At 40.4% G+C, this 17,648-nt stretch overlaps 1 protein-coding gene across 1 annotated transcript in view; it reads right to left on the reverse strand.

The window, feature by feature from the left end:
- The window catches only part of LOC119426686 (matrix metalloproteinase-16), a 93,646-nt gene that overhangs the window by 38,541 nt on the left and 37,457 nt on the right, over window positions 1-17,648 (reverse strand). The window lies entirely within an intron of this gene.

Here is a 17,648-nt window from a genome sequence, read left to right on the forward strand (position 1 = left end):
TGTATTATTTTAACTGACTCCGTTGGATGTGGAGGAGAAGTGGCTTTACTCTGAAAATCTTCCTGATCTCAAAGGCTGAACTTGGCCATTCTACTAAGGAAGCTCTGTTGTATCCAGGATCTTATTTATTTGGTTATGATTCATACCCGTGAGGATTGGAACATAGATGGGCCAGCAAATAGTGACACTTTCTTCACGACAAAAGACTGAAACAACATACTCATCTCCCACTCCATCCCACCATCACCAGTGGTGAACAAGACTCCCAGATACTTGTACTGCTTAGGATTCAGACTCAACCCCAACCTGAAGGGCACGCTACACCTTTTTTCTGGTTGAGTACCATGACTTCAGATTGAGAGGAGCCGCCGTTTCACACTCAGACGCCAACAGAACCACATCATCTGCAAAAAGCAGAGGAAAAAACCCTGCGGTTCCCAACCAGAGCACCTTCATTCCTTCACTGAACCTTGGGACCTTGTCCATGACATCTCAAACAGAAGTGGAGATGAGGGAACAGGGAACAGGGAACAAGCTTGACTTTGTGCCAAGTCTGCAGACTTAGCTCTGGCTTTGGTTCTACAGGAACAAATAAGCCCTTGAAAGCAACCGTCCTTTTACAGCCATTTTTTTTAAACAAAGACACTTGCTTCTGGGAAAAAAAATACCTTTGTGTCTTCATCTATGACTCTGCAAGAAAATATTTTAAATCTGACCCATAAGAAGCTAACCATCATCCAGTTGAAGGTAGACTGGTATGTCTTGTATAATTAATGATGGCACCCGGTTTGTCCGTGAAAAGCCATTAACCTATTTATAATCTCTTGCTTCCATATCGTCATCTTGAACTTCAAAGGAGAGCCATTCCCTTCTTGTCATGAATAGAAACTCATTGTTTCCAGCTTTCATCTAGTGGTTTTAATGATGCATAATACAAGTTTAGAACTGTGACGGTTTCTAAAAATAAGGTTGCTCCACAAAATGCCATCTTGGTTCAGTTTTTTTTCCCCTTTCTTATTGCACTTGACGAGAATGGAACATCACTTATTCAACGGAATTCCTCGTAAAGTCAGGCACTTATCAGATGCATATCTGTCAAATGAATAGCACATCCGCAGACAGATACACTGATTCAGATCACTTCCAAGCAGGTATAGTGCAATTTTTCAGAATTTACGGCGCAGGCCTGTTTGCAGAAACGACTTTAATTCGAACTCTGAGTGATATTTGACTTCATAAATGTCGGGGAGTCTTTACAGGTCTGATGGAAAGCCCTCCACAGCACGAGCGTTTCTGCTGGAAAAGCATTGTGTTTCAGCCCAAGTCTTACAATAAAATACAGAAAATTTATGCACACTTGTAACACTGAACAAGTGTCTGGAGACGTGGTTTATGTCAAATAAAGAGAAAGACAGAGAGAAGAAGTAGAAAGTGCTACGGCTCTGTGATTTAGAAGTTGCTCATGGGGGGAAACTTGTAATAAGAGCGAGAGTAAAAGTGCTCAGTGAGGTTTTGAACATTAGACGATCTGCCTCACAGAGCCAACAACAGACGCCTGTCATTTACAGTTGGCTGTAAAACGGCGGCGTAGTTTCATGACAGCAGAAACAGCAACCAATAGAAACACGATACAAAACAGGTTTCGTGACTGGATTAACCTCTGTAAACTGAAAACAACAAAGTTAACAGCTTTATACAATTTCACTTTAATGAGCATGAATATCATATGAATTTTGGGCTTTTGTTATTTTATTTTAATTGAGTTTTTTTAGTTCATGGCACAAGGAATCGGCATGGCCAGAGACCCGCCTATGCTTGTTACCCAGCATGCATTGCACTCAACCTTGATGGTCCTCCTTACAGGTGGTGAGCCCACATGGAGGTGGCATCCTCTCTTTCTTTAGGGCCTGGCATAGCCAAGTCCTAAGAGCTGAAGCTTGACCACCAGACCTGGCTCCAGGGAGGTGCCACAGATTTTCAATGTATATGTTGTCCATCCATCAAGAGTTTAGAATCGCTCTTAGTCTGACTCCTTAACTGGCGCCTGCTTGCCATGGCAGACCCTCCCAGGGGCTGATGCCCCAAAGAACATGGCCCCCAGGCTAGAGATAGTGTGAGGAGCTCTGTCATTCAGGTGGAGCAGAGCCACTGCTCCTTTACATCAAAAGTAATCAGTTCAGGTGGTTTAAGGATCTAATTAAGATGCCCCCTGGATGACTCTCTTTGGAGGTTTTTCGGGCATGTCCCACTTAGAAGAGACCTCAGGGCAGACCCAGAACTCTCTGGAGGGATTGTGTATCCTCTCTGGCCTGGGAACGCCTCAGGGTTCCCCAGCAGAGCTGGAGAATGTCACTGGGGAGAGGGATGTCTGGGTTTCTCTCCAGGACCTGCTGCCTCCATGACCCGATTACGAATAAGACGGAGATGGAGATTCTTTTTACTGGGGTAGAATGAATAAGCAATTTAAAAAAAATTGAAAACAAGAATTGGGTGCAAAAGTTTGAATTTAATGTGGATTTTCCCTGTCCTTTAACAACGTGTACCTGGACCACATGTTTTTTGTGGTCATCAACAGGCTTCTGGCAGAAGTCTGGCTGCTTTTTGTGTAGTCAGATTTGGTAGAATTTGTTTAAATTTGTTGGTTTTCTGGCACGGACATAGCTTTGAGGTGTAGGGTACAAACTTTAAATCACTTGAAAGCTGGGACTCTTGGAAGGTCAATCCAGAAGCTTACCGCTAGTCTGTTATATCCAATGAGAAACCAGTTCTGATGTGCATTTGTCCTGTTGGAACACCCAACTGTGTTCAAGTTTCAAAGGTCAGCTGTTAAGAAATTGGAGGTAGTTTTCCTACGTCATTATTCCATTATGTCCTGAAGCCTCATGGGTCATTTTAAACCAAGTACAGCAAGAGGGATTAAAATTCAATTTAAATTTATTCCACAGATTTTATCTTTTTTTAATCTAACTCAAAATGGTTATATCCAGAATTTCACCTCCTCAATACAGCCCAAGATAGATCAAGCAGATTTGAGGACTTCGGAACAGGACAACATATAAATCTGTGTATCGTCTGCATAACAGTGAAATAAAATTATGCTTTTGTGGAAAATATGACTAAAGGAAAGCATTAAAACTGAAAATAATTAGTCAGTATTGTATCATATGTAGCCACAGCAGTGTAAGGTTTGATTCTACAGTTGATTTGTTCAAGTTGAAGGAAGGATAGTCTCCATTGTCTTCTCGAGTCAGCCTTGGTGCCTCATGGGCCCATTTGAGGTCAACTTTGTCACTCTCTTTCGGCTTCTTATGCAACTAACGATGTAGACAGGCCGTCACTTCGACCCCGAGGCCTTAAACAAATCTAATTATAAAGCTGAAGGTTTACAGATGCTACATGCAAAATATTGAAGTTAAAGACGGGCGAGAAAGAGCAAAAGAACAGTTTAATCGGGATGAAGGGAGAGGAAACAGGTTCTGAAGAGTAGATAAACTTGGAAATAAAAAAGGGTGAAGTAAAATGAAGAGAAAGGGCATTTGGAGGGAAAGCTACTTGAAGGAAAGGGGGGAAAATGGGTGATAAAGAAAGGAGGGAAAATCTGAGGCGAGGAAAATGATAAAGCTGGAGACGATTTATCTTTCTGTGTTGGCACAGCTGCAGAAGATGGAGATGATGAATTATACAAGTCCAACCTTTGACCTTGGCATTTATAACATCGCCCTTCTATCAGGAGCCGTTTCTGAAACCCAAACACAAAAGTAAAGCAGAAAATGGAAAATGCATAAACAATGCATGACATGAAATGCATCGTAGAGCTCCACAGGGCTTGTGTGGGTACGCACTCCTATTATCTAGTGATTCATAACTTTCCTTTCTGCCGCTCGCTCATTTAGCACAAAATGAAGTCATATTGAATTATATTAAAAGCAATATTCAAAGTAACTAAATGTATCCTCTGTTAAATCATTTAGCTTTTTATTTGCTCTTCTTTGTAGTGGCAGCTAGAGGCAACAGCAGTCCTGCAGGCACAGCTTAGGATAGGTCAAGGTTACCGCTAATGAGATAGTGCGGCTGAGAAGGAAGAAAAAAGGAGATAAAGAGGAGAAGATGGAGTAGAGCAGGAGAAACACGGGAGATTTATGATCTGATGTACCTTCCTCTGTCTTTCCCCACAGGGCTCGCAGTAAAGTAAACAGGATTTTTGGATTAGAAACCAGAAACCCCGAGCCGGTCTTTCTCCATTATTTACCAGCTCTCTGAGCACATTGCTGCTGCTGGTTGGCCTGATATGACAACGCCAAACAGGAAACGGCACAACAACACATGGATCATCTCAGTGTGTCAGGAACACTTTGACACCCTACAGTCCAACCATGCCACATGAAAAATCTGATATCTAACATGCAGTACACCAATGTTCCCCATAGCTAAGGGCCTTGAATATTGAATATTTCTGAAATGAGTGTTTTTCTGGACTGGACTTGGACAGGGATGATGTTTTTTGGTGCAAGATATTCAAGTGGGTAGGAGTTACACTGTAGAAGAACAGAGGTAGTTTGTGCTTGTCTGAGGCAGCACAGAGTGATGGATCCTGGTGAGTGAGGGAGAAAATGTATCCATAATCAGGTGCAATGGGAGAGCCAAGGTGTGGCCAATGGTGGCCTTGGCCACCACAGATTAAACTTTGCTCCCCCCAAGGGTCACCCCAATCACTTGAGGAAACTATATCTCTAAGCCCCAACAAAGTTCAGTCAGGTCATCTGGATGGCTTCCTTTTTTGTTGAGGCGTTTCATCCTTCATCCAACTTCGACTTCATCAATCCAAGGAGCCACAAAAAAACTGTGTCCCACAAGCAGTGTTCCATAGTGGACCAGCCAGTTTGCTGGTGATAAGATGGTTTATGGGGCCTGCCCTCTCCCCCGTCGACTCCGCTCAGGCAGCCATAGCCAAAGTAGTTCAAAACATCAAGGTTCATGCTCAATGAACCTTGATGAAGGATTGATGAAGTCCTTTGGATGAAGTTCAAAACGTCTCAAAAACAAAGAAAGAAGAAAAAAAAAAAAAAAAGAAACCGTCCAAGATGACCTGACTGAACTTTATCGGATTTTTTACCTGGATTATTGAGCATGAACTTTGATGTTTTGAACCACTTTGGCTATGGCTGCCTGAGAGGAGTCGATGAGGGAGAGGGTGGGCCCCATAAACCATCTTATCACCAGCAAACTGGTTGGTCAATTATGGTAGTGTGCTACTTGTGGGACACTGTTTGTGGCTTCTCGGATTGATGAAGTCCTTTGGATGAAGAATGAAATGTCTCAACAACAAAAAAAAGAAACCATCCAGATGACCAGACTGAACTTGTTGGATTTTTTACCTACATTATTGAGCATGAACCTGGATATACCTTTAAGCAATATAAAAACTAGAAAACATAGTTTCCTCAAATGATGGGGTGGTCGGTTTACAAATATATATGATGTTGGACATGTTGGATTTTGATGTGGCAATGCAATTATTGAAAGAAACCTTCCACACACCACCATGAAAGTCAGTACCTCACTTATTTTTCAAGTTGCTCACAACAGGCACACACGGAAAGACGGGTTGACAAAGGGTATTTACAATTCCTCCTTTTCGCTCTGCAGCGGGGGACAATAAAAACTATAAACCATAGTTTCCTCAAACGATGGGCTGGTGGATTAACACACATGTTTATGTATTTGGTGATGGCCATCTTGGATTTTGCTGGGGCAACCCCATTTTCAATAGTAACCTTTCTCACATCTAAAAGATGAACCAGTGTGACAGGTTATGTCTAAGTCCCGTCTCCGTTCCGCGGCTAAAACAATAATCTGATATCAAACAAAATGGCAACCAGTTGGCAGTCCACTTCCTGGTTCTGTGGTTATTTTCAGTCTCATCTTTTCTGACAAACAAATCCTACCCAGGAGGACCAAGTCTTCACCAACAAGTTGTCGGAGATGTCGCCACCCTGCAATCATCCTAAAAGCCCTCAAACAAAGATCTTGCTACCGTCGTCAAGAGGGCGTCCAGCCGAGACAGTTTCTAACTCCTCCTCGCGCTTTAAAAAAAAACATCTCCAACTATTACATTTGCTATTTTGCCACCCAAGAGTAAAGCAAGAATAAGAACCATCTTTGTCCCAGAGGAGCTCAAAGATTCTCCATTGCTCGTCTCCCACAAGCCCCACTGTGACTCATGTTGCGCTGTTTCACAACGGCTTGGGAAAACTTCCATTCCGGTTAAAAACTGACACATTTTTCTGTTTCTCACCAACGTCGGCGGTTTGTTGGAGCCCTGGATGTGACTGACAGGCGCTACGACACTGGACGCTACTCGTTCTGGGCGGAAATCAGAGCAACCCGGACCCTGAAGGAAGAGTCGAGCCGGTGTGAGCGCCGGCTGTCCGTCCAGGAGGGCTGAGTCGTTACTGAGAGAGGATTTCAGCCCAGTGGTTCAGTGCCTGGCTCAGAGGGCCCCGGGCTCACACTCTGCTGGCCGTCAAACCGGAGCTGTGTGCCTGACCGGACAGATCGGCCACAGTGAACCAATCAGCCGAAGCACAACAGCTACTTTCGGCTCCTTCTATTTCTCACCCCTCTGCCGATGAAAACAACAGTATTTGAAGGAATGCATATCACCCCTCAGAGTTGTGCTGGGGACTCCCCCCAGCTACTACCACCACAAATTTGAGCTCAAAATCTGTGAAAATTACTGAGTTAAAACATTTTTTTGCTGTTGCTAATCTGTGGTGGCCATCTTGAATCAGGTGAACTCCAAAAGGTAACTAGTTGTAGACGAACCCGGTGATTACATTCTGAGTGTTTAACCAGCAACTGTTGTGCTTCAGGAGATATTATGCTAACAGACAAACACACATAGCCATTATATGATGACCTTTTTTAAGGCAGTGGGTGATAAAAGAAACAGTGTGTGCCATTTGATGCATCAAATACAGACTGTCGAAACGTTAAAGGCAGAACAAGCTAAACAGAAGCTAAAAAACTGCTAAACAGGAACTACCAGCTAAAGTTAACGAAACCATAGCTACAAGCTAAAATGACTAAAAGCCCATCTAAAAACTAAAAATAATAAAAATGTTACTAAAGCGCTGAACTAGCATCAAATTAGTCAAAAGATAATAGATAAACAACAGCTAAAACCTAAAAACAAAACAGCAGCCAAAAGCTAAATGTAGTAAAACAGTAGCTACAAGTTACATAAAAAAATCAGCTAACAGCTTAATGTTGCTAAATGGTAACGAAAAGATAAAACGAACAAAACCATAAAAGCCAAATCCAGAAAAATAACAGTTAAAAGCTAAAATTAGCTAAACTGTTTGTAACTTGTTAAATTAGAAATAAATTAGCTGAAAGCTAAAATTAACTAAACAAAAGCTAAAACCTACAAATAGTTGCTACAAGCTAAATGTTTCCAAAGCAACTAACAGCTTAATGTTACTCAATGGTAGTTAAAGTCAAGCATAACAAAACCATTGTTTAAAGCTAAAACCATCAAAACAATAGCTAAAACCTACAAACAAAATCACAACTAAAAACTAAATGTTGTAAAAACAGTAGCTACATGCTAAATGTTTCTAAACAACAGCTAATAGCTTAATGTAGCTCAATGGTAACTAAAAGCCAAAATTCATAAAACCATTCCTAAAAATTGAACCCAGCAAAAACAATAGCTAAAAGCTAAAATTAGCTAAACTGTTTGTAACTTATTAAATTAGAAATAAATTAGCTGAAAGCTAAAATTAACTAAACAAAAGCTAAAACCTACAAATAGTTGCTATAGGCTAAATGTTTCCAAAGCATCCAACAGCTTAATGTGACTAAATGGTAGCTAAAGGCCAAACATAACAAAACCATTGTTTAAAGCTAAACAAAGCTTCACACAAAGCTTTTAATTAAAAAATCAGTAAAGTTCTCAGCTTCTTTTTGCAGAGAAAAACAACTTTTTACACTTTGGAGATTTGACAAGACGGAGGTTTTTTTTCCCTGAGGTCGGCCTGTTAGCTTAGCTCGTAGCTTAGCTTCTCAGCTTAGCTGCTTTTAACGATCCAAAAATGCGATTTTGGATCGTTAAAACAGATTTTAAAGAGAAAAGTGAAAGGGAGGGGACAGTGAAGAACACCAGAGTTGATCCTCATCCAGTGTCTTCAGTAGAAAGAGAGAAACAAAGAAACGATAAAGCCGATAAATTGAAATTAGGTCGATAATTTTCATTTATCATGCGATTAATTGATTTATTGTTTATCGCGACAGGCCTAGTCATACCACCCAGTTTTAATCCATGGCTGGTCTCTACATAAAGAATAAAGCTTTTCTTTCCTGCTTGAAATAACTCAGATCTTCCTCTCAAGCTGTCACTTCCAGTTTGTTCAGTCCTGTTACCACTTCAGCTGCTTTTAGCACGCCCTGAACAGCCAATATTTTATTCATTTTACAGTCGAATGATTCAAAAACAAAATTCAGTCATCTTCTTTTTGATAAAATGATCATTTTAGAAAGAAATAAAAAAACAGTCGCCAGAATCCAGCATGTTTCTGTGACAGAATAAACTTCATTTTGTCTAAATCTTTCTCAGTATTTAGCTTTATATTTCAGACGTGCAATCTCCAAGTCACCATGAAAAATTAAACAAGCGTTACGCCGACGTCCCCGTCGCCGAAGAGTTTGAAGAGTGAGTGTTTGTCGTTTAAGACATGAGTGTTTTTCTGGACCGGAATTGATCTGGGAATGCAAGTAGACCTTAATGTTTTTTATTTTTTAATATATATATATTCAAGTGGGTTGGAGTTACTGTGGAACAGAACAGAGGAAGGTTTATTTTATTTTACGTTTGCAGTTTTATTCACCGCCAAGCACAATGGCGGAGCCAGGGGGTGGCTAAGGGTGGCCTTGATCCTTATAGAATAATCTTCGGCCACCCCATCATTTATGAAAACTTATTTTAAGCAGTATAAAAACTAGAAAGAGTAGTTTCCTCAAATGATAGGGGTGGTCAGTTTACATATGTATATATATATATATATATATATATATATATGGCGGTGGCCATCTTGGTTTTTGACGTGGGCAACCGGTTTTTGATAGTGACCTTTCTTACGCCTAGATGCAGTCATACACCGAAATGGAAGTCGGTTCCCGACATATTTTTTTCAAGTTCTAATGCTCACAACGCGGATGAACGTTTACAGAGGCAGACATCTTGGATTCTGACCTGGCAATGTTATTTTCAAAAAGACCCCCTCTTACGCCTCGATGCAGCCACAAACCAAAATAGAGATTTGTTCCTTACTTATTTTTTTAAGTTATCATGCTCACAACATGCACGGACGGACGGAGGGTGGTTTCAATACAACTGTATGGTCAAGCTTCCTCTCAGGTTAGAGCGGTTCTCAAAGCCGTCCTCACACATCAAATAAATCCTTACTTGAAGAAATGCATATCGCCCGCCACATTTTTGAACAGTTTTGAAGTAAAATCATCTTGAGAAATGACAACGTTTTGCCACGCAATATCATGAGATGACACATAATCTTTAGGGTCTGTCAGTAAGTCTTAATGAATGACTCTCAGCTACTACCACACAATTTTAGCTCAGAATCTGTAAAACTGACAGAGTTACAGCAACTTTTGTGTTGGGTAAGGCTGATTAGCTGTGGTGGCCATCTTAATAAGGGTTGTTAATGAATTGTAGAAGTACATCTGATCACTTTCCTAAAGTTTCACTAAAATGCATCCAGTTGTTCATGAGATATTTTGCTAACAGCGCAATTAAGTGTCCAAACTGAAGGACATACAGATTGTTCCTGTTATTTTGCTCCTTAAGCAGAATGGATCTGAAGTTCTCAATGTCAGACCTCCTCAGGTGGATAAACTGTTTACCTGTTTGTGTGTGTGTGTGTGTGTGTGTGTGTGTGAAGGGGCGGAGGAGAGGGCCGCCCACGTGGGAGCCGACGCTGCTGCCGGTAGGCGGCCATTTATTTCTAGTGGCGGCCTGGTGGGCAGCAGCGAGCGCCGATGACTCCGCTTTCTTTTCTCCTCGTCTTATTTTCTGTGGGAAAGTGTGAAAGCGTCGAGCTAAAATCAGTTCCATCTCCCCAAACTGGAAGTCAGAAGAGTGCTTATGTAACGGCCAAAAATACACACCATAAACAAAGTGTTCAAGAACAGAAGTACAAAAAAGACGATAGAAATACTGCAACCATTACCTAACATGATCGTTACTGGATGTACATCTTTGAAACACTTTTTTTTTTTTTCCCCTGAATTAATTTTTCAAGGGGATCAACATAGTTTTATCTCATGTAATCTAATCTGCATCTGGCCAAACCAACTCAAGATGTCCGCCAAAGCCAAGTGACTTTAAAAAACACAAAAATGGCTCAAACTTAGTCAATTTTACGATTACTGGGCTACAATGTGGTGTGGTAGTAGCTGAAATTTACTCTCAATACATACTCCAAGTGCTAATAATACTGCATAAAACCTAGGCATTAACTGCTGGGTTCCACTCTGTCTGTTAGCAAAATATCTCAAGAACTCTTGGATGGATTTTAGTAAAACTTTCAATAGGAGTCCATCCACTTCAAGGTGGCTGCCCCAGCTAATGTATCTTAGCTAACACATATACAGCTATAATGCAATCATTTTTACAGATCTCGAACTAAAACTAGGCATGGTAGTAGCTGAGAGTCATTTACAACACATAGTTTGAGCATGAGATCATCCTTGATCGTGTTTTTTTAAGTGTTGCCGTGCAAAGCGGTGAGCGATCAGCATACCTTCAAGGAAAGATCATTTAATTTATCCTAAAAGTTTGATTCATTTGTGTATGATTTGGTTGCATTCAGTAGTTCTGTTGTTTGAGGTCTATTTTATTTCACTGTGTTTTATCATATCCCAGCGTTACACCCCACAATGTCAGCTGCCATATTCAGAGATAAATTGCCTGCGTTGTTGTGTGCACTTTCAGTATCCTTGGAATGTGCGTGTTTGTGCGCAGCAGCATCCTCCCACCAGCTCTTCAACTCGCAGCATCCGAGCCATCAATACTGATCCAACCGCCCGCCCAAACCAAATGTAGTTGTGCTGGACGTCCTCGAGTCTTTCGCTGATACATATGTTTCCACTGAAAGATACAGATCTACCCTTGGGGCAAGAAAAGCATTTGGACAGCCCTCCCTCTCCCCCGTTCGTTTCCTCTGGGAGGTAGGGAAAGCTGAGACAAAGCAGGGGAGAGAGGGAGAAGGACGGAGACTGAAGGGAGTAGGCAAAGTGAAAAATCTTTAAGGTAACTGCTGGATGATGAGAGGTTTTCTGAGGCGGGAAACCTCCAAAGACTGAGGGATCACTTCCTCTGCCAAGGCGGTTAGTCTTAGTCAGGTGGTTTGTCTGCTTCTAGTGGGAGAATTTAATCAAACTTGACATGCGATCCACATTCAAAGTAAAGTACTTTTGATTTTGTTAAGTAATTTAGGCAGATTTACCATCAGGTCAACAACTGCAAAGGGACGTTTCATTAAAATGTCACCATTATTCCATTTTATGCAGATGACCCATTTCTCTTTCTCAACTGATCATCTAAATCCACTTCGACAAGTGTTTCAGGTTAGAAAAAAACTTTATATAAATGGTAGCTTGCCTCATTACAATAACATTTAATGTTTTTTTTTTTAAGAAGACAAACCAATTCTGATAGATTTAGCAAAATAATACATTACAAAGACAACAGAAGCTTTCTCAAGCGTTGCAGCGCTGCAACTGGTCCAACCAGAATGTTGGTGATGTGTTTTACGCTGGATGCCCTTCTTGATGCAACCTGGGCTCAAACCCGCAACCTCAGTATTACAAGACCATGGCACCAACCACCAAGCTACCTTAGCCCTTACCGCATGCCTCTTTCACACAATTAGCCAGAGCATTGATGGTCTTTACAAGGCGTGGCACGATCTTCAGGTGAATATTAGGAATGTAGTTCAATCCTGATTGCACGTAGTAAATTTTGATGGGTCCAGAATGGTTCTGAGAGTCCACAAAACCTTTGTAGCAAGGCTTTGGTGGTTTATCATTGAGGTGGAAAGATCAGGATTGGAGTGTTGTGGCAACAATGGCAGCGTAGCCTTGAAATGGCGCTGGAGTGCACCAGCCAAGTCGTCAAGAATTTGAAGATGGACAAGCATCATGCCAACGCTATGACTATGTTTGTTTCAAGTTTGTGAAGCGGTCTTAGAGAGTCAGGGCAAGCAAATAAAAGGGGTGTGAGGACTTCATAGAAATAAGGGGAAAGGCAGGAAAATCCATTTTGAGAACTACTACGAAAGCAACGGTGTCATGATTGCCTTCAGACATGATGTTCCAAATTCACCACCGTCTAGCCTAATTTTTAATGGGTATGATATTGTAGGGGGCCTAGGGGCTCATCATCCAGTGTGAAGGAAGCCTAAGAATGGACTGCAGAGCACCAAGAAACACCAACCCTACAAGCTGAAGAACGCCATCAACAGACTGATGACTACTAAGAGTATAATCCCTCTGACACCCCCATGGCTGTTGTAGGTTAGAGTTCCCAGAACAGAAATATCCTCACCGAGTTGGAATCTAATCATCAGTGACCCAAAACTGCAAGAAAATTGGCAAGTTTTCAGTAATACACTCACTGAAATCTAAGGAAGCTGTGGGGCCTTTGTTTGAGTGACAATATTTACAAAACACTACTTATTTCCATGTGTATGGCTTTCAAAACTGTAGTCCAGGTCGTGCACCCTTCCCTGCATTTATTAATTTAACTTTCTGGATTTAACTTTTGGAATGAAGACGGGACAATTTGGACCAATTTTAGGTAGTTTATCAAAGGAGTTTTTTAGACCGGCATGTTGAGGGAAAATTTGGCACAAAAATTTTCTGCACATGTTCAAAACTGAAGTGACAAGACTGCAAACCTTTGCAAGTCATGGAGGGAAACTACAAACCATTGAATGTTTTGGAGACTCCCTTGAGAATGCCGAACACCAACTGTGGCAGCCCAGTGAGTTACTGGTTTTACGTTAAAAAAATCTGGATTCAATTGACAATATCTACCTATACTTCCTACCTTTATCAACCTAATTTTCCTAAACCATCAAAATAATGAAAGAATGGCAGATTCAACTCTAGCACCTTTAACGCCAGCCACAAGCAGCTACAGAAAGTTCAACTAAATGACACCTAAAGAAAAATTAAAACACTCTCCGGACTGGAATGGAATGACAAATACAGACTAAATTGAAGAACTTTTAGACTAAATCACCAAAAAAGGAAACGATAAGAAACAAATCTGCAAAACGCCCATGACGATGTACAGACGGGGTGAGCATAGCCTGACCTCTTTGTGCCGGCAAACTCAACTTCCTGAAGCTTTGTCCAAACAAAAATACAGACACATTCTTTCCAACACTTGGAAAAATACACGCCGTAATTTAAACGTCTGGACAACAACGCTAAATTACCCGCTCTTAAGTGAGCTACCATCTGCTACAATAATGGCAGAAGTCACCAGATCAATCAACCTAATAAAAAAAGATGCACAGTCCTCGGAGCATCTGAGTCTAATTCTTGTTTTTGCTGTTTTAGTTTGCAGCAAACCCTCTGAACTCAGGCTGAGCGAAGGATGGAGCAAAAAAAGACAACCAGGGAGGAAAAGATGGAGTGCGTCGCTTCCTCCTCGTCGCTCAGTAGGAGCAGACAACTAAAAATAAACCTGCAAGGACACCATATGCTCCCCTATTCCTCAACCACTCTTCAGTTGCCTCGCCTCTACCAACTACAACACCTCCTTGTTTTGGATGGTTTCATTTTGGTCCCTTTCCTTTGATTATCTCTTTCTTGACTCATCTGTGCCGCTGAACACTTCCAGCCCCGCTTAGAAGCAACAAATTGATCCTGTTTTATTGCCGGACATGTAGGAACATCTGAAATGACAGCTGCTTTTAATGTTCGGTAACAGAATGAGAGGTTGATGATAAATTGTTCTGCCAAGTGACGTCGAGAGACAAATATGACCATCAGTCCAAACAACAGCCGAGCTTGCTGATCCTGCTACTTCGAAGCGCTCATTGTTTATTTACCTGAGTTTGTGTATCCTCGTTGGTTCCTTCTGAAAGGCAGGGGTGAGGAAAGTAATAAAACCTTGGAGTCTTTCATTTCCTGTGTACAGATCCAGCTCACATGCTGCGTGAAAGCTGATTCAGCATCCCTGATTTTTATGTACGCTCTTAGCAATCTATCTACTTCTAGATACTTTGGATTATTTTAGTTGTTTCAAAATGTTCAGCTCATTCAGGAGATGGGTGCACCGATTTACATTTTATGTAATTTTGATACTTTTCAAAACATTTACTTTTTGTTTACAAATATTTTCCCACAGAAAGACATGAAGAGTTTTCAATTCCTTAAAAAACATTGCTCTCTTTAAAATCTTCTTCAGCAGATAGAAATACTCCATTTTTATTATTGTAAGCTATGTCTAGATTTTAGCTTCCATTCTGCTGCTTTTATCAAGCTTTTTGCTACTTTTAGCTTCCATTCTTCTACTTACATTAGTAGCTACCATTAAGCTACTTTTAGCTACCATTCTGCTACTTTTAGCTACATTCGGCTACTTTTTGCTACCATTCTGCTACTTTTTACATTATTAGCTACCATTAAGCTACTTTTAGCTACCATTCAGCTACTTTTTGCTACTTTTAGCTACCATTCTGCTACTTTTTACATTATTAACTACCATTAAACTACTTTTAGCTACCATTCAGCTACTTTTTGCTATTTTTAACTAACATTCAGTTACATTTTGCTACTTTTTACATTATTAGCTACCGTTAAGCTACTTTTAGCTACCATTCAGCTACTTTTTGCTACTTTTAGCTATCATTCAGCTACTTTTTGCTACTTTTAGCCAACATTCAGCTACATTTTGCTACTTTTAGCTACCATTCAGCTACTTTTTGTTTGTATTTTACTACTTTTAGCATCAAGTAAGCTCCTTGCTTCTTTTACCTAGCCTTTTGTTAATTTTAAGTTTTACAAACCCTTTTCATAGTTTAGCTTTTAGCTAGCCGTTTGCTACTTTCAGTGTATAGCTACCAATTTGCTGTTTAGATAGCCTTTTGTTAGATTTAGCTTTAAGGTAGCCTTATGTTATTTAGCTTTTCCCTACTTTTCTGCTACTTGTAGCTTTTAGCTTGCTTTGTGCTACTTTTAGCTATTGCCACTCTTAGCTTTTAGATAGCCTTTGCCATGATTAGCCAGCTTCTTGCTACTTTTTGAAGCATTTTGCTATTGTACACATTTAGCTTGCATTTTGTCGCTTTTAGTTTTTTGATACTTTTGACTTTGAAACTTTTGTCACTTTTAGTTAGCCTTTTGCTTTTTTTTGCTACTTATAATTAGTATGTCACTATTTAACCAACCATTTTTGGCTTCTGCTACTAATTTGCTATTTTTATGTAGCCTAAGCCTTCTAGTCTTTTTAGGTTTAAGCTAGCCTTTTGCTACATTTAGCTTTTGACTACCCTTACATTTAACTAGAACTTAACTTGTTTTTAACTTTTAGCTTAACTGCTTCTCAGATTAAACTTTTTTCAGCAACGTTCAGCATCAAGTCATGCAGCACTCGGCATTCTCAGTGGATTTTGACAGAAAACACAATTTCTCTTGTTTGCTCCGATACTCCTGGAGGTCCTCGCAGACATACCCGGTCTTATAGGATACGCTTTGGGTCATAGAGAATATTTGTGATGTGGATTTTTTTTTCTCCTGATGCCAAGATATTTTAGTGTAGCTGAAAGTATGAAGGAAATCCAGCTAGTCTTTTCCTATGAAAACTGTTTTGATGTTTGCCGACAGGCACAGACGACCTTGTGATAACGCACGAATCAGCATCAGTTTGTTTGCTTTTATTACTGAGCTGGATTAGAAAACTGTCAAAATCAAGAACAAAGGAAGAAATTACAAATGTGCAACCTGTCAAAAGGGACTGCGATGGTATATCGACTATACCACGTCGATATCTGGTTAAAAAAAAAGATACAGTTTAATCAACTCCATCTCCTCATGTTTTTTTTTTTTAACTCCACAACCCTCTCTTCTTTCTGCGTTTCCGTCTCTGCCTCCTCGTTTGTTTTTATACCATGATGTTTCATAGAGATATCTTTAATACTTTTACTCTATTAGCTCCTCCATACATTTATCTATCAACACATCTTTTGATCTGCTAAAAGGATTTTACTCTAAGCAGCTGAAATCAAAAGCTGGAGAGTTTTGAGCATCTGAAGGAGCTGCAGAAAACGGCTCCAATTACTGTTTTGGAAGCACACGCAACAAAGCTATGACCATGTACCAGTAAGTACCAGATACATTCTCTCTAGGTGCCAGGTACATTACCAGTAAGTACCAGGAACATTTCAGGTACACACCTGATATGCAACCAGTCTGTATACTACAACATTCCTTTAAGTACCCTGCAAGTTCCAACCAAGTACCATGTAGGTACTTTGTAAACACCAGGTAGAGTCCTTGTAAATACCCTGTAAGTACCAGCTAAGTTCCAGTTAAGTATCCCGTAAGTACCCTGTGAGTATGAGACAAGTATCCTGTAAATGACATGTAAATACTCTATAAGGCTCAACTAAGTAACCTGTAAATACATTGTCTGGTACTTTCAGGGTGCTTACAAGTATTGTAAGTGCCAGACAAGTAATTTATATGCAACACATAGGTGCCCTGTAAGTACCTGGTCACGACCTTGTAAAAAGTACCAGATAAATTCCAGTTAGTACCAGGTAAAACAAATGAAAGTACACAGTGAGTTTCAACTAAGTACGCTGTTAGTACGAGGTAAACTCTGTAAGTGGCTGATAGGTATCCTGTAAGTACCAGCTAAGTACCTTGTAAGCAATGTGTGAGTATCAGGCAAGTATCCGATAAGTCCCAACTAAGTACCCTTCAATTAACCTGTTAGCACCAGGTACATACCCTGTAAGTACCCTGCTGGAACCAGCTAAATTCCAAATAAGTACCCTGTAAGTAAGAATTAAGAAACATGTAAGTACCCTATAATTCACTTATACATAGCCTGTAAGTACCAGCTAAGTACCTTGTACGCAACATGTGAGTGCCATGTAAGTATTAAATAAGCAACATGCAAGTACCTTTCCAACTAAGTACCTTATAAATACCATGTAATTACCCTGTAAATATCCAACAATTTTCAGTCAGGTCACATGACTGTCATCTCCTTTGTTGACAGTCGTGTGACTGTCGACGAAGGAGAGGGCCGGCACCAGAGAAGGGGGCGTGCCAAAGACACCATCTTAGCACCAACATAACTGGTTTGTTCCACTTTGGAGTAAGCTGTTGGGGGAAGAATCAGTTTTTCTGTGTGTTTCTTTGACTGATGAAGCCTTCTGGATGGAAGGTGAAACATTTCAGCACAAAAAAAAAAGACTGTCCAGATGACCGGACTGAAAATTGTTGGATTGTATACCTGGATTATTGAGCATGGACTATATTATCCTGTAAGTACCAGGTAAATACCCTATACAACTAAGTACCTTGTAAGTAACATGTGAGTACCA

The sequence above is a fragment of the Nematolebias whitei genome, chromosome 20, assembly GCF_014905685.2.
Source record: "Nematolebias whitei isolate Nwh7 chromosome 20, NemWhi1, whole genome shotgun sequence".
Taxonomy (NCBI): Eukaryota; Metazoa; Chordata; class Actinopteri; order Cyprinodontiformes; family Rivulidae; genus Nematolebias; species Nematolebias whitei.